The sequence below is a fragment of the Cnephaeus nilssonii genome (genome assembly GCF_951640355.1).
Source record: "Cnephaeus nilssonii genome assembly, chromosome: 17".
Taxonomy (NCBI): Eukaryota; Metazoa; Chordata; class Mammalia; order Chiroptera; family Vespertilionidae; genus Cnephaeus; species Cnephaeus nilssonii.
This window is the reverse complement of record NC_137088.1, coordinates 26848251-26872009: the sequence shown is the minus strand read 5'-3', so window position 1 is coordinate 26872009 and position 23759 is coordinate 26848251. Positions and strand designations below refer to the sequence as shown.

At 42.2% G+C, this 23759-nt stretch overlaps 1 protein-coding gene across 2 annotated transcripts in view; it reads right to left on the bottom strand.

Moving 5' to 3' along the window:
• Positions 1-23759, bottom strand: part of TMEM108 (transmembrane protein 108) — a 292280-nt gene that overhangs the window by 212785 nt on the left and 55736 nt on the right. The window lies entirely within an intron of this gene.

Sequence of the window (23759 nt, the reverse complement as noted above, 5' to 3'; positions counted from 1 at the left end):
CAGCCACATGTGGCTACTGAGCACTTGAAATGTGACTAATGCAGCTGAAGAACTGAATTTATTTGATTTGATTTAAATAGGCACCTGTAGCTAATGGTTACCATGTTGGACAGCAAAGTTCTAGATCCTTCCACATCATCTAGAGAGGTAACAGCTAATCAAGTGATGCGTGACATAGTAAATGAAAAGTAATAGAAAACATGAGACAGAACTAAAGGCAAGAGGAAACATACACACTCTGTCTTGACTCGTCGTTCATGTGCCATTTTATAAGGGTGATTTGATTTCGGCTGTTGATATGTGAGCTCCCAGAGGAGAGGGCTGAGGGTGATTTGTTTATGAACTCTCAAACTTAATTCTGAACAGCACTCAGGATGAGTGTTCGCTGTGCAATGAGACGGTAAGGAGTGAGGATGGGCGAAGCACTAATACTGTCCAATGGCATCACAATTCAAAATCATCTCTCTCACCTTTTAAACCTTCCTGATAGCCCAGTCAAAATTAATTGCTGCTTCTGCTATGCTCTCAAAGTTCTGAACTTATGTGTCTATGTGTGACAAGAACAACATAAAGCAACATTATTAATCATTAAGGAAATGCAAATAAAAACCAAACCCACTAGGATGGCTAGAATAAAAAAGTCTAATAATAACAAGTGTTGGCAATGATGTGGGAAAACTGCAATCTCCACACACTGCTGGTGGGAATGTACAATTGTATGGCCACTGTGGAAAATAGTCTGACCATCCCTCAAATTATTAAACGCACAGTTACCATATAACCCAGCAATTCCACTTCTAGGCATACACTCAAGATAAATAAAAACATGTATCCACACAAGATCTTGTACATAAATGTTCATAATAACATTATTCATAAAATCCAAAAAAAGTGAGAACAACCCCAATGTCCATCCACTGATGATGGATAACAAAATGTGGTACATCCAAACAGCGGAATATAGGACCATAAAAAGGAGTGAAGTCCCAAACATGCTACAACATGAGTGAACCTTTAAAACGTTATGTTAAGTAAACAAAGCCAGACGTGAAAGGCCATATATTTAGTAAATCCATTTATGTGAATGTCCAGAACAGGCAAATCCATAGAAAAAGAAAGAACTTAGTGGTTGGCAGGGACTGGTGGGGGAGGAGAGTACAGTTGATTGCTAATGAGATTTCTTTCAGGGATGATAAAAACGTGCCGAAATTATATAGAGGTGATGGTTGTACAATTCTTGCACATACTTAAAATTACTGAATTGCATATTTAAAAAGAATGAATCATTTGATATGTGAATTATATCTTAATAAGGCTATTATTTTTTAAAGTAAGCATATAAAAAAGAAATAAAATATACATCAGGTATTTGGTAATAAAAAGCAAGAGCAAACACCTTTGATGGGGTATCCTTTGGTGTGTATATTTTGTCTTCTCCCTTTCTATATTTGACATGGCCATTGATTTGGAGAATTACAATCCTTCGGTCTTGTGAGATCTTTAATCCTTTAAGGTTAATTTTGATTAAGGTTTGAAACTGAACTGTTTACTTAATTCTGAAGTAAACAGAATTCTCTTAACTAAACCCATTCTCTAATTCTGAGGTTTTAATAGATTTTCTTGACATATTTTAGCAGTGTGAAATTCAAATAAATATGTCTTAATTTTAATGATCTGACCTCAGTAATCATTTTACCCCATTGGCCTTATTTTTGTGTATCACTAGGTGCCATTTCCTGGGATCGTTTCTAAATGTCATCAAGATCCACCTAGCAATCTGATATGTTTAGAAAGTATGTGTCTGGCAATACAGAATAAGTGGGGAATCTAAAGAACAATATAAACAAACACACAAAACAGAGACAGACTCGCAGATAGAGAGAACAGAAGGATGGTTGCCAGAGGAGAGGGGGGTTGGCGGGTAGATAAAAAGGTGAAGGGATTGAGAAGTACAGATTGGTAGCAGGATAAATGCCCCAAAACTATATCTAAGCAAATCATATTTAAACAGCAGAAAATCAAAGACAAAGAGAAAATCTTGAAAAAAGCCAGAGAAAAAAAAAAAAACTTTAAATATTTTCATGGCTAACTGGTAGCACTAGCCACATGTGACACATTCCTGTAAGAAAGTAACTAAATCCTTCACAGTAAAAGAGTAGATTCAAAATTAGCATTTTTTTATGGCTATGAAACCTATTCTTAAACTTTGACAATGACATGTATGTTAGAAAAATATTCCAGCAATAGTTGTTGCCTGTTTATTAAACTACTAGAGGCCTGGTACACGAAATTCGTGCACAGGTAGGGTCCCTAGGCCTGGCTGGCGATCAAGGCCGATCTGTGGGGCGACCGGTGGGGCAATCAGGGCCCCCCCCCCACCGCTGGCACCTGCCTTGGCCAGCCTGGCACTGCCCGCTCGTTAGCCCTGCCCCGCCCCTGCTGCTGCCACAGGTCACCTCCTACAGAGGGAAGTGACTGGCAGGGCGGTCAGGGGTGGCACCAGCTTGCTCGCCAGCCAGCCCTGGCCCCCCGCTGCCACTGCTGGTTGCCTCCCTCTACTGGGTGACCGGTGGGGCAGTCAGGGGCCCCCTGCTGGCATCTGCCTTGGCTGGCCTGGGGCCTGCGGGCTGAGGGCAGCTCTTGCATTGAGCGTCTGCCCCCTGGTGATCAGTACACATCACAGCCACCGGTCATTCCACCGGTCATTCTACCGTTTGTTCAATTTGCATATTAGGCTTTTATTATATAGGACTATAGCAGCACTATATTTACCTAATGAAAAATCAACATTTGGATAGATTTTAATAAAATTGCTCATTGCTTCTTGGAGAAAAAAAAAAAAAAGAGGAAGCAACGCACAAGCATTTGTTGTCTTGCTAACTCAGCACTCCACTGCTGAGTTTCTGAATTGTCTGCTCCTGAAAGGAGGGTGAGGGCCCAGGCCTTCACAAAGGACAATGTATCCAGAACTGAACTTCTTTAACAATTCACATTAGAAATTTATATTAGAAAGGAGAGAAGGTAACTCTTGGGAGGAAAGAGGAGCTCCAGGTAAGAAGATGGGCAGAGAGAGAGGACAAGCAAGCCTGAATCATGAGAGGGAAGGCAAGGGAGCAGTTGGCTAGACGTGACATGTGAGCCAGAGGAAGACAGGCAGACAGGGAGGACTGGGTAAGTGGTGCTGCTGTGCACGGTGGTGAGGATTCCCTCTGGTTCTTGTTTAAGAGACTTCAGGGGAGATTTAAACCATTTTTCACGGCATGTTTTGGATGTCAGGCTGTTTCCTTTGATACGAAATGGCAGTGACCAACCAGAAGCCACTCAGCTTTACCTAGCTTATATAAACATTCAATGTCCTCGTGACGTCTTCTAACCTAGAGCCACTGGCTGCAGCTCATGGAGATGTGAAGCATGTGCCATCTGTAGGGAAGGGAGGTCATCTGAGGTCTCTCATAAATCTGCGACAGCCTTCCCTCCCTCTAAACGCACCTCCCAGCCCTCCTCCGTTCTATCCAACTGGAGGCCTCCACCATTTTGTTCGGCTTGGAATGCCTTCCCTGTTCTCTGCTACTTAACTTCCACTCACCCTTCCAGGTCCATATTGAATCTGCCCCAAGAAGCCTTTCCTGACGACACAATGCTTTCTCCCTTTCAGAACCTCTAGGGCAAGCATGTAAACTCAAAAGCTAACATGGACCACAAGGTTTACTAGTAAGTTTGCATGGGCCGCAAAAAAACAAAAGCTTCAATTTTCATAGAAAGTAAGTTTATTTCAACAGAGACATGCTGGATACAAAGGGCTGAAATAAATGAGTCATCGTTAACATAAAATAATAGAACATTTTAATAAAAATTAATATTTTTTCTTGAACATTAACTTACCAGACACTGAATAACTGCACAAACTAATAAGCATTAACTCAAATAAACCCATTTTTCTTGTTCTCCGAAAGCAAAATATTTCCTGTGGCACACACCAAACAAGTCAGTCCAAGACTAATGACGTGGCAATCGGCTGCTAAAATATTCGCTGCTAGTATGAGTGGAGAGAAACGGCGCGCCTGCGGGTAAGGTGCGTAATGAAAATGTATGAGCACGATTATAGTAATCAGTCATTAGCGAATGTTGTAGTTCAGTATTAATAATTATGTATAACAGGGTATTGTAAAAATTAAGTTATGACTTTTTTTGTTTTTTTAAAAATATATTTTATTGATTTTTTACAGAGAGGAAGGGAGAGGGATAGAGAGTTAGAAACATCGATGATAGAGAAACATCGATCAGCTGCCTCTTGCACACCCCATACTGGGGATGTGCCCGCAACCAAGGTACATGCCCTTGACCAGAATCAAACCTGGGACCCTTGAGTCCACAGGCCGATGCTCTATCTACTGAGCCAAACCGGTCAGGGCAAGTTATGACGTTTTTATTAACGTTTCTTACATACTGTTATATTCACTGGGCCGCAAAAATATTTGTTGTGGGCTGCATGCAGCCCACAAGTTTGACATACTTGGTCTAAGGCAGTGGTCGGCAAACTCATTAGTCAACAGAGCCAAATATCAACAGTACAACAATTGAAATTTCTTTTGAGAGCCAAATTTTTTAAACTTAAACTTCTTCTAATGCCACTTCTTCAAAATAGACTCGCCCAGGCCATGGTATTTTGTGGAAGAGCCACACTCAAGGGGCCAAAGAGCCGCAGTTTACTGACCACAGGTCTAAGGCATGTCTTCTTTGTACAGCAGACCAGGCAGTTAGAACTATCAATTGTCTTATGTGTTTTACCAGCCAAATCCTATCTAATAAAGAGGGAATATGCTAATTGACCATCACTCCATCACAAAGATGGCTGCACCCACAGCTGAGGCCAAGTTCCCATAAGGAACCTTAACGAGCAATCAGCAGGGACCTGAGGCTACACCCTCCTCCACCCCCATGGGGTTTGACAGGGGACCTCAGGCTGCATCCCCCACCTGGCAGGGCTTGATGGGGGACCTCAAGGTGCACCCCAAGTGCTGGGTCAGGGGAACTCAGGCCCGCCCCCACCCAGTGGAGCTTGATGGGGGACCTGAGGCTGTGCCCCCTGCCGGTACTGGGCCGGGGGACCTGAGGCTGCACCCCCCCTCTCCGCCTTACAGGGCTTGACGGGGGATCTCAGGCCATGCCCCCCACCTGGTGGGACTTGATGGAGGACCTCAAGACATGTCCCCCGCCCCAGTCTGGGCTGGGGGACCTCAGGACATGCCCCCCATCCTGGCACCAGGCCAGGGGACCTGAGGCTACGACCCCTGCCCGGCAGGGCTTGACAAGGGTGGGACTGGCCGGGTCTGGATCTAGCCCAATTGGGGGGTGGGGGCAGCTGGGTCTGGGTCTCACGTGATTTTGAGGCGCATGTAGGTGGGCAAGGACTTGACTCTGGGTCCCATGGTGAGCCTCAGACTCTGACAGGAAGAAGGTTTTCATATACATTTTACTAATTTTCTTTCATCTCTGACACTTCTATTATAGAGAAAGGGAAAATAGCAATATTAAATTATTTCCTCTAATTAATCCCCTTTTAATGTGCATAAATTTCGTGCACCGGGTCACTAGTAATTATAATAAAAGACTTCTGGAGGGTAAGGACCACAGTTTTATCTTGACAGATAACAGGTGCCCCAAATGTTTATAATGTTGTGGTTCTCTAACAGGCTTCCTTCGTCTGTTCTTCACTGATCAAACTCCAGAAGGGGTAAAGTAAATGGTTTGTTCTTAAACTAAGGACACTGTGTCATGGAGCAGAGATCCCTCAAAAGGGCTGCTATAAAGCTCAAAGCCCTGTAAGTGTCTGCTCAAAAGCAAGACTATCAGTGCCTATAACCTCCAATTTTCTTAGCTTCATTCCAGGTTCTATTTTTATTATCTTACCTTTTTTTCTTTCATTTTCACTCTTAAAATTGAATTTGTTCTATCTTTGTATACCATTCTAAGTCATTTCAAGAACAAGATGTGGTATACAATGAGAGAATAAACAAGTAATCTTTTCTGTCAAAGAACAGTTTAGGCAGCCGCCATGTTGGCTGCATGACTTGCAGCTCCCCCGGGGGCTGCCATCTTGAAACGGCAAAGGTCAACCCCCTTCCTTTAAATTAGCCAATCGTGAAAGACTGTGAGCCTGAGCGCCAATCAAGAGTAAGGGACAGGTCACATGCATCAGGATTAGAAAGCCGAGCGGACTGGCGCTCAGTGTGCGTGTGCTCCCAGACCACGTGCATGTGCACCCTTCTGCAGAAATGAAGGTATCTGCCTGCTGCCTGGCTCCCGAGTATGCTTTGTGTTCTACCAGGACCCCTGAATTTGGGGGCTCATCTTATTTCTAACGCACAATCAATGAGATACCCATTGGAAATAATATGGAAGCACAGAATGGACTGAAGGTATCATCCTGTGATCAGGCACACAACACATTAAAGGGGCTTGTACTAGATGGAAACACACAATACCAATTAAATTTCAAGCTCCAGGAAAGTCCTTATTTCACAGAAAAGATAAGTAAATCAGTGAGAATATAGTGAGGAATGTCATGCTTGGCCTGCCAAACATAGCGTGGTAATTGGAGGATAAGTACATGTGAAGAATTGGAATCACAGTAAAAACAGAAACGACGCTAATGAAGCAAAAATGAGCAGCTTTTCAAAGCTATGATGGTTGTTTTGAATCAGTACACTTAACACAGAGAATATATTACCCATTACAGAAAACCTCAAGAACAGTCTATTTCCTTGTTTATAGAACCAAAATTGCCTAGCATTAATAACCCCACAGTTACACTGAAAAATTCAGAGTGTGATCCCACCCACTTTAAGCCTTGAAAGCAGCTGAACTATGCAGAAAAAAAGACACTTGCTGGTACTGCAATTTTCATTTTAAAATTACATTTTTATTCCTAGAGTGCTATACTCTTTGTACTATTTGTACTCCTAGTATAAATACTCATAACCACATGAAAGCCATATGGACAAAAAACCCTCTCATTTTAAAACTGGTCCAGTTATGAATAAAACAACTTGCTAGCAATAAAATTGAGGAGCTATCAATTAACTGTATCATGAAGATCTTAATTAAGGAATAGGCACCCTATGTTGAGGTCCTTTCTTTTTTTTTCCCAGAAAAAAGTGACCTGTTTATGGAACAATTGGTTGTCTTCTGTACTAACTAGGGTTTACAAATGTCAAAACCACGTCAGAGGTGGAGAGCTTAGGCTTAAGCCAGCAGGAGATGCCACTTCGCTTTCCTGAGCTATCTGATTTTGATTTCCTTAGACATGGCTTTTCTAAACACGGCTGTTTCATCTATGAGGCAAAAAAAAAAATTTAAAAAATTAAAAACTAGCAAAATACAACCTCATCTACAGTAAACTTACTGCAGGTACCACAGCTGGGAAATGGAACATTCTGACTAATTGAAAATTATGTTAGCTAAAAGGGTGTCTCTCTGTATACCCAACCCAAGTATTTACCCATTACAGAAAATACTTGTGTGTGTGTGTGTGTGTGTGTGTGTGTGTGTGTGTGTGTGTTACTGTATACGTGTGTACTTGGTCATAGCCTTAAACACACCCAAGCATTTGGGCTGCTACCACCCACAGAATTAGAGAAGAATCCGCAGTACTGAAAGAAAATACACTGACCACCATTTAATTTGTCAGTATATATACACTGAATACATTTCTTTCAAAGATCATGCTACTGTGGCTTTGGCACCTAGGATGTCCCCAGGGTGAGATCATTTCCCCAAAGCCACGGAGTAGGACATCAAAGGCCTGGTCCTGCCTTCCGAAAGTGTGCAGCCCGGCAGGGGTCTGGCTTACCTCTGCTGTCTCAGGACTTGTGGATCCTGCAGGGACTGTCCTGTGATCATGACTACACTTCAGATGTGGGGAGGTGTCTATGCAAAGTTAGAGGGAAAGCCCAGTGAATCAACTTTGCCTGCTTGTTATTTACACAGTGTGTAAGTGATCTGTAAGGAAGGGTTTCTCTGTAAGGAAGGAAGGGGTTCCTTTAAAATTCCTGTTTCAGTCCATCCCTGAAACCTCTACCACATGCTATAATTTTCCACAAGAAAAACGGGTTTCCTTCTCTGACCTTTATGTTCACATCTGTTCCCTTCCTTTGTTTTGAAAATTATGATTCATATCAGAGAAGTTCCCTTACACACAAAGTAGGCCTTTAAGAGTGAAATGTTAAAACAATTCAAATGTTCCATGAAATGTCAGTTCTGTAAAGGTAGCAGGATTCCAGAAAAAGGAATCAGAATTAAAATTAGGTCCTTCTGACAAATCTTTCCTGGGCCTCTTTATACAAGTGTGTTTAGGGCTCAACAGACTGTGACAGAGAATAAAGACACTAGCATCTGTCCACGGGAAACAGCACAGACTTATCAAGGAATTCAGTTTGAATTTTACATCCAGTGCTCACAGAACTAAACACAAATTAATTTCCCCAAAATAGATCACTTAAAGGTCAGTTCACATATTTAGTTTCCTTTGCATTGCTGAGAAGATAGAAATGAATGAATGCCTGTAGGTTGGTAGAAGTGACCCCTGGCTTTCGACCAAATGCCTTCCTGCAGAGCCCTATAGGACACATCACAGTTACTCTGCCCTCAGACTGGCACAGGCTGCAGCTTCCGTCTGTCCAGACACAAGTACTTCAGGTGGGTAAAGAGGCAGGAAAGAAGAAATGAAGGAGGGCGCTTTATCAGGCGCAAAGAAATCAGCAGAAATACGGCACAATCCAAGAGTATGCCGTGTATATGGTGAAATGTGAAATGATTCACAAAGATGAACAAAGTGGGAAGCCTCCCATGACCCTCTACTGCTCTTTACACTTCCCTAGGCTGGGTAAGGATGAGCTCCAAGTGCTTGGAGTGAAGACAGCCCCTCCTCTAGCTGCAGTTAAATGGGAGCCCTATGCACTCAGACTACCTGCCAAACACAAGTCGGTTTGGAGACCCAGAACCTTGGGTGCTGCAATGTCCACCATGCCTGCCTCCCATCCCACTTCCCATACTCATAGCCTTGGGAAAAGCAGGATGAATTTTGTCACAGCTTTCATTCCTGTTAACAACCCACACAATGAGAAGCCCAGGTCTTTCTCATTCCTACTTTTATAGCCATATGGCTTCTTTCATTCCTTTTCTTGACCCTATCTCCCACCCCTTCCTGGAGCCTGAAGCCCTTTTTCTGTGCTCCCTGGAACTCACAGGCAGCCATAAGCAGGATCCCCTATATCCTTGACCTTATGTCTGATTGCTCTCTCCATATTCCTTCTCTAACTTACCCTGGTTGTTCTCTAAGATACCACCTCTCATCCCCTCAGGCCTCTCATGAGGTGGCTGTTTTTCCCCCACATTCCTTGAACCATAGAGTTCACAGGTGGGGTGAGTGTCCTTATTGCTTCTTTTTCTCACATCCAGTCCATTGTCCCTCCTTTCCTCTTGTGTAAAATTCTGAGCTTAGAATCACACAAAATCAAACTGTATCACCCAATCCCCCTCATTCTGGGAAGATGTGGGCTTCTGGCTCCCTGTCATCCTCCATCACTATTGTGGCCGTCATTCTAGGTGAATCCAGTATTCACAGTGCATATACAGATGATCCTCCCCATATTCTGGCTTCTCAGTCCTTGTCTTCCATCCTAATTCCAAGGTCACACACCAGTTCTTAACTAAAGTCCCTCCATGTTACTCACCATCTTCAATGAGAGCAACTTCAGTGACCCCAGTGAGACCTGCCAGTCATTGATCCCACCACTTTTCACTTTTTCTCAGCCTCCTCATTGTCTGGCCTCACCTCCTTCTTAACCAACTTAAATTCCACGTTCAACTGTCATAACCACTCCCTTCCCACTCTCACGTGGACCTGCTCACCTGACAAAACCCCAACCTGGCTAACTTATCACTGAACTCATTCATATTCGGGCCCAGAGAGGAAAGACACACTGAATGCTCTCATTCTAAATATGTGACTTCCAGTGAGTCCTTAGCATTCTCTATGCAATGGCATAAGTCCTCAATAATGTTGTCTCCAATCTTTCTCCTTCCATTGTCTCTTGAACCCAAAGGGACTTGGTAAATCTTTGTAAAAATGAACTGACATTGAATAATGTCACCAAATATTAGACCGAAACAAACAATTCTGTGGAAATAAATTTTATATGAGATTTACTTCAAATTCTAAGGTGGTATATACTGTATGTCCTGAGTTAGAATACGTTTCTAAATACTCCCCTTAGCCCTAGCCAGTTTTGCTCAGTGGATAGAGCAATGGCCTGTGGACTGAAGGGTCCCGGGTTCATATGCCCAGGTTGCGGGCTCGATCCCAAGTAGGGGGCGTGCAGGAGGCAGCCAGTCAAAGATTCTCTCTCATCATTGATGTTTCTCTCTCTCCCTCTCCCTTCCTCTCTGAAATCAATAAAAATATATATTTTTAAAAAACAAAACAAAATACTCCTCTTAGCACAAATTCTTACAAAACTAAAGAGAATGGATGACATCATTACATTAAAGATTTAAGCTCACTTACCAACATCCTTTAAATCTACCCTGAGATTCTTTATGCCCACAGGCTCCTACCCTTCTGGCCTGAAGGAATGTCCTTTAGCTGCAGACTGATGTTTTGATTCTCTAAACCAGGGGTCCTCAAACTTTTTAAACAGGGGGCCAGTTCACTGTCCCTCAGACCGTTGGAGGGCCGGACTATAGTTTAAAAAAAAATCTTTGAACAAATTCCTATCACACTACTAAGTCGGCTGCTAAGCAGGACAGGCAGCGGCAACAAAAACACCCGGCAGGCCGGATAAATGTCCTCAGCGGGCTGCATGTGGCCCGCGGGCCGTAGTTTGAGGACCCCTGCTCTAAACCTATGGAAAATTAAGACTATTTTGAGTAGTGAGATGTTAATGGAGAATAAAATTCTCAAAAACTCTAAAATGTTTGATAGCTATTTTTGTGTGATTCGGGTTATGATTTTCCAATGTCAAAAAAATAATATGATGATGCTAGAGGAAAACAGTCACATCAGAAAAAGAAAAACTAGATTAAGGAGTGACTAAGCACTCATTTTATTTTTAAAGCTAATTATGACCTTTTCTTCTGGAATTTGCATTCTCTGACTTTCCAGCACTGTTCAAGCTACCAGATTTAAATTGCAGGTGTTTAGGATACCTAGGATACCTAATGAATTTGCCAATGAAATAGATTGCTAGTTCCTTTTAAAAATAAGTCCCCCAAATGGTAGCAACACTCAGTTAAATGGTTCTGGAAGTCCATAAAATTGTGCCAAGATAACTCCCTTCAATCCGAAGCACTCATTGATTTTCCTTTCATATTTGGGTAAACACTCAAGATAAAACAATACATTTGAATACACAAGTCAGCATAAAAGCTCCCCTGGGCAAATACATAGACCACGCCACAGAACTGTACGCCTACTTGATATCACATTGCCTTGAAATTATTCTAAACTTTTAAGCTCCTAGGAACCAAAAACACTCCTCTGTAGTCCTATCACCTTGTGTCATAGTGTATATACAGTTGAATTTTAATAGAAGTTATACAAAAACAATGTCCAGTCCTTTCCACCCATTTAATGTGCTGCCTTGTTTAGCTGATGCTACAAATACTTGATCAGTAGAGCCAAGCATGTTTTCAATAGTTATGATTTTAAAGAATGAGACATGCTCATTGTACAAATGTGAAACTATTTTCTATATTTGTTCCTCCGCAAACTAATGTAGAATGAAAAAGTGTTTCCCTATCAATACAAGCATGATGCAGAATACCCTCTGTGCCGACAGGCTAAGATGGCTCCTTCTAGTATCTCCCTTCTTGAAGACTCCATCCCCACTGCCTTGCTCCTCTTCCCATGCAGATTGTATGAATCATTTGTGAGTAAACATGTGAAGGGGAGTTCTCTTCACTTTCTGCCAGTTGGCATCTCTGGCTGAACCCACGTATGTAAAGAGGTTTGAGGAATTAGAAAAAAATAGCAAAAAGATTCCTTTTCATTCTCTACCCTTGAGGCTCATCTCAGAGACTCTCTTAAGTTTATTCTGAAATTAAAAATTTTTTAATAAAGTTCTTACTTCCTTATCATTTATCTTTTGGCCATTCTTAATTTCTATAAACCCTGAATCTTTAATTTTTACCTTCCTATAGGACAGAGTTTTAAATAAAACCCTAATGAACTAGGAGGAATTTAAATAAAACTTAAAACTTATGAAGAACATGAACTAACACAGAATTGAGAGAAGCAAACAGAAAGGGAATCAGAGGTGAGGTACTAAAACATTGTATACTGCTTCATAAGTAACACGGAAGGAAAACATACATCAGATTTTCTCATTATAAAAATATAAGTAGAAAGTATATTATAAAAATGTAACCTATTCAATAGCTAAACCATATGACCCAATGAAATGCAGAAGATCAAAGTATTCTTAACAACGAGTATTTTTACAGTTTTCTCATGAAATCTGGAGGAATGAACCCAGGGCAAGGTAGAAATTTGGATTACAGGCCAAGCTACACATGAGCTACTGACTGGCCTTGGGCAAGTCACTTCCCTTCTCTGGTTGATAATCCTCAGCTTAAACATCACAAGCGCCTCCTTGGACACTATGGCAGTTCCCCATGATGGGTGTCTGTAGCTTTAGGTACTTATGGCTCTCGTAAGATTTTAATTACTTGTTCAATGTCTATCCTCTCCATTTGATAATAAGCTCCATGTGTAGATTCACCTCAGCTCCCCTGCTCCTTACACAGTGCCTGGCACAAAACAGTGTGAGAGAGGGATGATGAATGATGAAATAATTGAATCAAGGAATTTATTTATTTTTAAATATGATAAACCAGATGAACTTCAGGGTGTGCTTAGATGCTAATGTATTAAGATCATTTCTTCCTATTGAATTCTATAAATGCTGGGGTTTAATTAGGTTAAAACATTTATGGATCACCTAAATTGAATGGCGTCACATGCACGGTCTACAGGGAGAAAAAGGGTGGCCAAGGATACATGAGAATTAGGTCTTGTCCCTGCCCTTCAAAGAAATGGGTCTGGCTAGGGAAAAAATTGCATTAAACAACTAGGACAACTTTAATGAAAGCAATGACTTCACCAGTGTGATGGAGAACCTAAGTAACAGAGTGAGCAATCCAAGTAAGAGGACTTGAAAGACTCTCATTTCTGAGAGAATACTACACAGAGAGGCGTACTGACTCCTCTGCAGCCACACAGCCAATGTAAGTGAGATCTGATGTTAAAGAACCTAAGTCCCTTCCATGTCCTGGTAGTGAAGGGAAAGCTCAAAAGTGGAACTCATGCTCCTGAGACTGTGGGCTCTTCCCAGTGTTAACTGCAGAGGAAAGATTCAGCTCAACAGATAAAGTCAGATATGGCCAAATCAATCCCACTGCAGACTGCTTTGGAGGCATGAAGAATTTGCACCCATCCAGAAAAATACACGCTACTCTGGGAGAAGCAAGCAAGTGGTTACTGAATAAAAATACAAGAATGGTAAGCAAGTGAAGGTAAGGGGAATGAGTAAGACAGACCACAAAGAGAAACCATTGATGCAATGAAGACTTCATATTCTGAGCTCCTACCATGGGCCTCCCACAGTACAAGCAATGCAAAGAGTGCAAGAGAAGTTCATGGCATGGCCCACCCTCCTAGAGGCCTCACTGTCTAATTATGGAGAGAAATAAGTAATTGAGGGGGAAAATTCCAATAGTAACAAAGTCTCCTAGTCCCAAATGTGGCCTCAAACTATACACCCAAAGAAGCAAAGCTAGGTAAGCAGGGAGGCCTGCAGCAGAACTGTGAACTAGGGCTTTGCTCTTGGCACCTCTGGGCCTCTTCTTGTTGCCCCTCTCACCCCTCAGGAGCATTGCTCTCCCACCTTTTCCACTCTGGTGAAGAGGGCTAGCAGGCATGAGAGAGGAGCCACACGTGGCGCCCTGCCCTTTAGCCTAACAAAGACAGGAAGGGAACCCCAGACAGACAAGATGTGGCAGAGAGAGCACATCTGGCTGCAGCAGGATTCTGAGGGCTGAGCAGGTGAGGTTTGAAGAAGGCAGATGTGAGTCCTTTTTCCTTCCCCAGGAGCAAACCCGCAGAGGGGCTGCCAATCCTTCCCAGGCAGGGCCCAATCCCCACAGCTTCTCTTCCTAAATTCTGAAGAAACAGGGGAGAGCTTCCAGGGCAGGAAATGAAGGATTATTTGAAAACTAGAGGCCCTGTGGACGAAACTCATGCTGGGGGTCGGGAGTCCCCTCAGCTCAGCCTGTGCCCTCTCACAGTCCGGGAGCCTTTGGGGAATGTCCTAAGCTGGGAGTCGGACATCCCCCTTGCAGTCCGGGACCCCTCGCTCCTTACTGCCCCCCTGCTCACTGCTCCTTAGTGCTGCTGCGGAGGCAGGAGAGGCTCCTGCCACCACTGCTGCACTCGCCAGCCATGAGCCCGGCTTCTGGCTGAGCGGCGCTTCCCCTGTGGGAGCATACTGACCACTAGGTGCAGCTGCTGTGTTGAGTGTCTGCCCCCTGGTGGTCAGTGCATGTCATAGTGATTAGTCGTTCTGGTCGTTCCACCATAATGGTCACTTAGGTTTTATAGATGAAGATGCAGTAGGATATCCTACCTAATTGAAGTCAACAAAGCAACCACATATATGAGATGCTATACATCTCTCCTTCCATTCTTTTTATTTTCCTGGTGACTATAGTAAAACAAACAAACAAAAATTAAAAATATACCTCAAAATTAACAGGTTTTTTTTTAATCCAACTTGACCAGGGGCTGTATTTCTTGCTTTTTCCAACTCTGAGTAACTCTGTGAGAAAGGAGATATGGCTGAGGCACTGGTGTTTCCTCTTCAGAAGGACTAACAAGCAACTCAGTGCACCGTGGGTATCACAGTTCACCATCACGGCCCTCCCTTTGTCCAACTGAAAACACACTCAGACACGGCACTCCCTCCATCAGAGCTCACAGAGGGAAAGGCGGAGAGGTTCCTGCTGCCTACCATAACATCTCTCCATCCAAAGAAGTTGTACTAGATAATCTTTCTGATTATGAGCAAAGAAAAATATAAATCTATCTTAACTCTTCTCCAAAAGAGGAATCTGGGAAGAACAAAATGCTGTGATAGATCTTTTTGTACCACAAATAATCTCATGTCTTTGTATATATTTCCCTCTAAAGCCACAGGTAAAAAGAGAGGAACCACAAAATTTGGACAACTGGTAAGGGTACAATTAGCAATATACATGAATAACCACAAAATGCAGAAAGAATCCAAACAGTTGTACTTATGTCTCTGACCAATAAATTCATGAGCAAAAAGAGAGACAAAATTAATTCATTGAGAACCACACATAATAGGAAATTACACCCATGTTAAAAACTAAAAAACAAAACAAACATCAAACTAGTAAAGAAATACAAGCATTTTAAGTTATTCTTTCCTTGAGTAGAAAAAAAATTTAAAGCCATATTTTGTGCATGAGACAATAAAGAAAATGGAGAAAAGGCAGAAAGAGTGAGAAGGGGCAGGAGGGGTTAAGTTTTAAGAAACCAAAATTTATAGACTAACATATGGCTTAAATCATCTGAGGAAGGGGCAGAAAACCATGATTTAAACAGAATGAACACAAGAAGCACAGATACCCTCTCAGCTACATGGCCAGAGAGGGGCAGAGCTGCTAGGAGAGCATCCCATTGTTTGAGAACACTGGCAGGTTCATTCATGCTAAACACATTATAATTGCGAATCAATATGGGGCAGAGTCTGACTCAAAAGGGTTTGTCTAAGAAATGCTGTTAATGCCACACTGCATTTTATTAAATCATGTTTGGAATAAAAAAGCCTGCTTGTTGGGCCTTGGAAAACTTTGTTATAGAGAGGTATACCTTATAATGACAGCTATAATCATAGCATTCAATTGCCAAGATAAACCTCACTTTACATGAGAGAAAAAAAAATGCCAAGAGAATGAATTGGTGCTCAGGGTTGTATAGGGTGACCTTGAAATTGCTGTCAGTGTCTGCGGTGGGCAGATATACCAGGATACCATGAGTGTCCATGAATATGAGTTTCACAATCACAGGTGTTTACTGATAAGATTAGTGGTATTAGGGTTTTATCAAAGAAAGATATGGTTAGAGAAGATACGAAGCAGCAGGCAGAGGATGGTGAATCAAGAACTGTGATGCAGACCAGCTCTGCAATTCTGATGTTCGACCACTGCATCAGCAAGAATGTGTGATGAGCCTGCACGCAGAGCTCTGTGCTGGACAGGCAGAAAAGTGGACATGGGCTGGAAAGCACCCCAGTGTCATGTTCATAAGTGGGTATTATGAATCCCATTGAGGCTTAGAGAAATTAAATATTTACTCAAAGTCACATTTCTAAATATTGACAGAGATAGGACGAAGGCAGACGTTGCTGGTAGGCCAACGATCTATCAATGCTACCAAAGCAAATGGTCACTGAAAAGAGAGAAAGGGGCATTCTATGCAGAGAGGAGAGAATGGCACCAAGGACCAGTTTGAGTCGGGATGATCTCGTGCACAGAACGCCAGAAAGGAAGTTGGAGTCAGACTGTAGACAGCCTTTATGCCTAGTTAAGGAGCACCTTGTCCTGCAGTCAGCTGGGAAGGACAGAAGTTTGGAAATAAGGCAAAGATGTAAGAAAGGGGGCAAAGGATCTAAGCAAGCTAACAGAGTTAATAGACAGAGGGGAAATATGGAAAGGCATTTGGAAAAACACCAGAAGGAACAAAAAGTTAAAGTCAAGTACTGTTCTAACATAGGATTTTGGTCTCTCAAAGTAAAAGTATTATTTTCTATGTTGGGGGTCTCTAAATAATGCCCTATTGTTCAATGCTTGGGAAATATTTTACTAATGTCAATGACAACTTATAAATTCAGAAGTGATCCAATACACGTTCTTTCCAACAGACAAGAGACAACTTTTACCAGCAAAGGGAAGCAGATGCCTGGCTGCCCTCCTCCTTGTCCATGAAGCCTCCTTTAAGGGGCTGTGTTAAGGAATGGTCACATTTGAGGATATGACATCAGCCACAGCTTCATTTCTTGGAAAGGTGAAGGTCAAGATTCAATGATGGGCTTGGGACGGAAAGGGCTGGGAAGGACTGATCACCCCTTCCCTGTGGCTCAGGGGAGGGACAGAGCAGTTCACCATGGTTGGAGGCTTCAGCCCTGCCCTCAAGCATCTGCATCCATAATCCTTGTCCCCTGCTCCCCTCTGCCCCCCTGCACATTTATTCCCCAGGAACCTAACAGGGAGCGGCCTGTGACAGGACACAATCCCAGGATTCAGGACCCTGGGCTCTCAGCCATCTCCTAGAATCTCTTTATACCCTGGAGAGAGCAATGGTCTTTACTGTTGCTACAGAATCTTCATGAAGGCACTGCAAATTAATTCCTGGTTCTATGGGAACAAATCACTTTATTTTTGTAAAAAAAAAAATCCATATGTACAAATTTGAGTTATTTTAGCTTCAGTTTATACTGTAAGATAAGTCCTTCTTTAAAATTAAAATTGAAGATTTTAATCTGGCAATATGTGGTTCTCTATATACATACAAATCTTCCTGTTCAGGAGAAACACAAATCCATGCCTCTTCTGCCTCTTTCAACAAAAGCTGCATCTCGCTAAGGAAATACTGATTCTCTGTATGTGGCACCATTTACTTGATAAATATGAGAGCCTTAAATGAACTTGGTGAACAGATGGGCTGTCTGTGCTGCCACAGATCATACCATTCACAGCTGTGCGGGTCCCTGGAGCGGGACCATCATTCTCACCCTGACACAGACTCGTAAATAAGGACAGAGCCTTCTGCAATATGAGAATGCATTTGCTTATAAAGCCACAATCATTGGTTCAAATGAAACAAACTCTCCAAGATCAGGGGTAAATGTACAAAACACACTATACCACAAAACATCTTTAAGTCTATTTTATAAGACAGTAATCCCTCAAATGACAACATCTATGTGGAATTTATTTTGGAGTAATAAGCCAAGTTATTTTCCTTTGTCAGAACTGGACTCTTATAAACCCAGCTGTTGAATAACACCTGTCGGAGATGTCAAAACGTCTTTCAACATTTAGACAGCCACCTAAGCCATTATTCCCGTGGGATACATGGGTGGCGGAGAGAATCGCATTTGACAGACACAAAATATAAGACAGCTATAGAAAAAAATACAACTTCGCATTTCCCAATCATCTAGCCCAGCAATTTCCCTACCACTCTGCACTGGGATGCAGCCAGGATTTTCAAAGAATAGATGCAGGCTTTTTCACAATTGCTACCGAACATGTAGGCTTTGCAAATAATCCTCCAATTCTTTATGATACACATGACCAACAAATACTGTTTATGTTGATCCCAGGGGTTAAGAAGTCAGGGTCCTTACACTACAGAGGTCTCATGTCCCATCAGTCTACCCCACCATTGCTCCCTTCTAGAGAAACTGCCAGGATGGCAGTCCTTACTAAAGCAAGCAACCCTAGGGTATAGCTGTTTGGACCACAAAGGGGCATCAGCACCCCTAAGATTGCCTGATATGAGACCAGTAGGGATGATACTTAGTATAGAGCTACTGTATTCCTCTTCTTCTTGGTTCGTACACAGATCATCAGTCAGGCTGTAGGGACAAGAAGTGGAAGCAGGAAGGGGACATGAGGAAAGGAGCCAAAGTGGAAATGCTGAGTCATGTGAATGGTTGAGAAGTAGAACACGGATTGACCAACCACTGTTGGTGCAGACACATCCGAGTTACAACGGAGCAGCAACAGTCTTCCTGAGTTAGTTCCATCTCCATGGGGTCTGGCCAGAAAATGCTCTGAAAATGCCCCTGGGATTCTTCCCAACTTGCCACATGTCTGACATTTGGTTTTATTTTCTCATGCATCCTTGCTTAAGGTAACTTGAATGAGTTTCTGTTCTTGTGATAAAAGGCATTTCTATGGCCCCTAGAACATAATGTCAGAAAGTGTTCCTCTTCTCTTTACTAGTTAAACAATCTTAGATCTCCCATCATATAGCCTATACATAACTTCATACATTTAGGGGCTAATTGGCCAACATTTGCAATCACAGAGAAAGAAAAGAAATGGCTGGCAAGCCCTATCTCTCTTGGATTGTCTTTAAATTGCCCTGTTGCATTTTTTCTCTCAGTAGATCACTGCCACAGGCGGACCACAATTTACTTTGAGTAGATGCAAAAGATTTATCCATGGAGACCCAAGAAAACCCAGCATCCTATGGGAGCGTTAGTAGTTTTTCTACCCTCTGTGTCGCTGACAGATTCCCCTGTGGCTTCTGGGTTGATTTCAAGGCTCAGGAGCCAATATTTGCATTGGAGAAACCTGATTATTCTGGTCCCTATAGAATAAAATTGGCTTCCAGCTTTGGAAAAGGTCAGGTCATATCAGAAATTAATGAGGCAGCCCCTTGAAACACCTGAACCTTCTCCAATTCTAATTACTTCTCCCTCCCCAAAAAAGACACCACTCATTTTTCTAGCAGCCAGTGATTCTCAATAGGAGGTATTTGGAAATATGGGGGAGGGGAGACAAGTTGGTTGACTCATGACTCAGTTAGAGTAATATGGGCATTTAGCGACTAGGGATGCTAAGCACACTAGAATGGACAGGAAAGTTCCACACAATGATGAGTCAGTCTATCAAATGATGAACCATTCTATCAAAATGCTAATAGCACCTCCCCTGAGAAACACTGAGCCCCCTCATTTGGGGAAGACAAAAGCAGGAAAGAAAGGAAAACTGAAGAGAGGAGGGCAGTAAGAGGACAGGCAATGCACCCCAACAGAAGTGAGGTCATCAAGTAAAGGTTATCCAAAGATTAGTCTCAGCCCCCATCCAATTCCGGCCCCTCACCTCCAGTGATAATACTCATGGCACACAAACTCCTTATTCTCATTCCCTCTACTACACAAAACAATCTTGGACTCAGATTTAAATTACATCTTTTAAAAATTGTCTTTATTTCCACATCTTTTCATCTGTTCTAATTATGACAGTTTCTGAGCAACTAATATTGGTAATAATAATAATAGATAATATCAACTAAAAATTGTTCCATGTTGCTCAAGGGCTTAATTACTAAATCTGTGCTGTAATATGGAAAATTTGCTTTAGAGACTAATTCCTTAGGGGATAATTCTTCAGAGATTATTCTGCTGAATTAATACCCTCTTATGAAACACTGTTTTGAGCATGCTGGGACTTGGAAGAAGGGGGAGTGAAAATTCTCTTGCCACCTCCCAGACTCTTTGCTAAGCTCTAGGCAGTATCGGGAGAGACATACTGCACAAACAAGCTTCACCACCAAGGGTCAGGGCATGGAGAGACCAAATGGAAAGAGACAGCTCAGCAGCCTTGGATTAAAGGGCAAATGTTTTAGAAGCACCACACTCGATTATGTCAGAGAGACAGGCTCATGGCACTTTCCGTAACGAACAGATGCCGCAGAGCAAGGTAAAAGGTTCAGCAAGACATACAGACGGAAAGGCTCCCCAGGATGGAGCTGTCCAAAACGCAATTCTGTTTAAAATGAGTTGAGGTCTTGTTATAACAAGAGCACACTATCACCACAGATGCGGGATTCCATGAAATAAGGTCCTTACAGACTAACGCTATGCTGTCCAACAGATCTTCCTCTGAATATGGACATGCTCTGTGTCTCTGCTGTCCCATGTGGTACCACTAACCACATGTGGCTATGGAGCACCTGAAAAGTGGATAGTGCACATGAAGAACTGAATTTCTAATTTTATTTAATATTAATTAATTTAAATAAAAACAGATCCACGTGGTTAGTGACTCCTGTCTTGGACAATGCAGGAAAAGGCTTAGACCATGGTTTGGGAAAATGATCTAAGAGGCTATCATAAAAAAAAAAAAAAAAGGTACATATCGTCTGACTGCCCAGAAAAGTACTTTCTCAGTACCCTCCCCATCACAAACATCAGAAACCACAAGAGCAGTGCTTCTCAACTTTATGTACCCATCAGAATAACCTGGGGGTCTTGTTAACTGCCAGGCCTTCCAAAACGAAAACCATCCTTGCGTCTATAGATGCTTATGGCGCACAAAGGGTTAAAACACTGATTATTAGGCTCGCTCCCAGATTCTGATTCAGTAGGTCTAAACATTTCAAACATGTACCCAGGTGATTCTGATGGTCCAGGGCCACACTCTGAGTAGCACTAGGATAAAAACGTTAACATTCAAACACCAGCCTACCTCTATCAAAATGAAGCTTCCTTCCCTTGTCACCCTTCTGCTATACTGAAGTGCCTCTTTGTCCAAGGTACACGGAATCCTTCTCAAACATTCTTACAAGGTTTGCTTAAAACCTATGACACTAAATGTATGACAGATTGTAAATAAACAAGACTCCACATAGTAGATCCACCACAGAGAGCATTTGTTGTAAATTTTGTGAGTGTGTCTAGTAATTATAGGGACCAGAAACTCAGAAAGGCTCAGAAACCCTCCAGGACAGCTTACATCTAATCCCTGCACTGGCCCTGTTTTAGAGTCCAACTGAGTCTATTACATTAACATGATGCTTCAGGTCTCGATCAGGGTTATGCCCTCTTTCACCATCCCAACACTGAGTAATATAAGAGTATCAAAAGAACACATGTCACATTAAAGCATGTTATTTATCATTGAAAGGGCACATGTTGAAGATACCCCTTTCCATATTTCCAAAGAAGAGAAGAAACAAATGTAAAGAAGTTCTAGAATAAAAACAGATTTCTCCACACATTCTCTGGTCTTTATTATATTACCTGCAAAACCTATTCTAGGATCAGTAATCATTCGGGAGGATCTTTTTCTTTTGGGGGTTACTTCTTTATGGCCTTTGGTCTAATTATATATGAATCTCTTAAACACTAAAAGACCACCTATCAAAAGTAATTTCCTTGACTGATCTTCTGAATAGCCTTCTTTCTGCCTCCTCCACTCTCCCATTTATAACTTTCCAAAAGAAAACCTTCCATCAGAAAATATTGTTGTAATAAACTAGGACATGAAGCCTTCAAATAAAAATCAGAATCCAGGACTGTGCATCCTCTCCCAAGGCACTAAACCTTTGGCCTTCTTCAGACTCCATGCTGCCTCCACAAGGAATAAGAGGGATCCTTGGGTCCTGGAAATTTGGGGAGTCAGGTATTATTTCTATGTATTTATAGAGCTCCCAAGTAGTCACACAGTGATCTTTGCATATCACTTTCTTTGGCTATTGAGTTTTAATACTGTGTCTATTTTACAGGTAAGGGAAGCTGTAGAAAAATGAGGCTAAATGATCAAAATACAGTCCCAGGGAAACGTAGAGCAAGATTAAATTGCTGGGTTATTGCAGCAGTGGTTCTCAACCGGGGCCATTTTTTCCCCTCAAGGGACTTTTGGCAACATCTGAGGACATTTGTGATTGTCATGATTGTGCAGGAGGCACTACTGGCATCTAGTGGGTAGAGGCCACGGATGCTGCTAAACATGTTACAATGCACAGGACAGCCCCCCACAACACACTGCCTAGCTCAGAATGTCAACAGTGCTGAGAATGGGAACACCTGACTCTCTGGCATCTCTAACAGTGGTATTTTCTTTGGCCCACAAATCAATAGTTAATGAATGGCTCCATCTACAATTTGATCCTTGTACAGTATTTACCCAGAAACAGGCCAGTTAAGTGCTATTTTGGAATGCTATATTTTTTAGTTACTTTTAAAATAGAAGATACAGTCAGCTCTCCATATCCATGGGTTCCATATCCAATCAACCATGGATTGAAAATATTCAGATTTAAAAATTTCCACAAATATAAAAAACAAACAAACTTAAATTTGCCATGCACTGAGCACTACTTTGATTCCACAGGAATAAAGTGCTAGACATATCTTGCTGTAGCCTATATGCAAATATAGGTCATATGCAAATACTATGCTACCTATATAAGGGACTTGAGCATTCATAGATTTGGATATCTGAGGGGGTCCTGGAACAATCCCCTCCAGATACTGAGGAATGACTGCACATGGGAGCCACAGAGGAAATGAGGAAAGATAGCAAAGTCCAGCTCCTTTCCGTTCAGGAGAAAACCTAGAAAAGACCAGGTCCTTTCCTTAGCAACCTCCAGGCCCTGAGCTATAGTCTGTATCTGGCTGCTCACCTAGATTCTTCAGTTGCTGACGGATTCTGCAGCTGCCTTTTCTCTGCTTTGCTTATCTTTGAGCACGTGCATCACTCCAGAGCAGTAACGGTATGCTTATGGGAATCTCCAGAGAGCTACCGCCCCTAATTGTCTATTTTGTTCAGTAAATTGTACTCATTACTGAGCCACGCGAGGCACCAATGGACAAGAGCCTTTCTGGCAGCCCTCTGTCTGAGTCTGGGTAATGGGACATTATCTGACAAGGGCTCCACGGTATTGAACTAAGCTGCTTAAATAACCCTCCATCCAGTTTTTCAACTGAGTATTTCTATTTAACCCCTGTCCCTCCTTCCCAACCATCCTTACATCTGCTTAGATTTGTATTAATTATACTTTTCTCTTTAAGGATTCTAGTTTTAATTTAAGCACCAGAAGGTAGAGAGCTCAGAAAGGATGTGATATCTTTCCACCTCTCCATCCCGGACTTCCA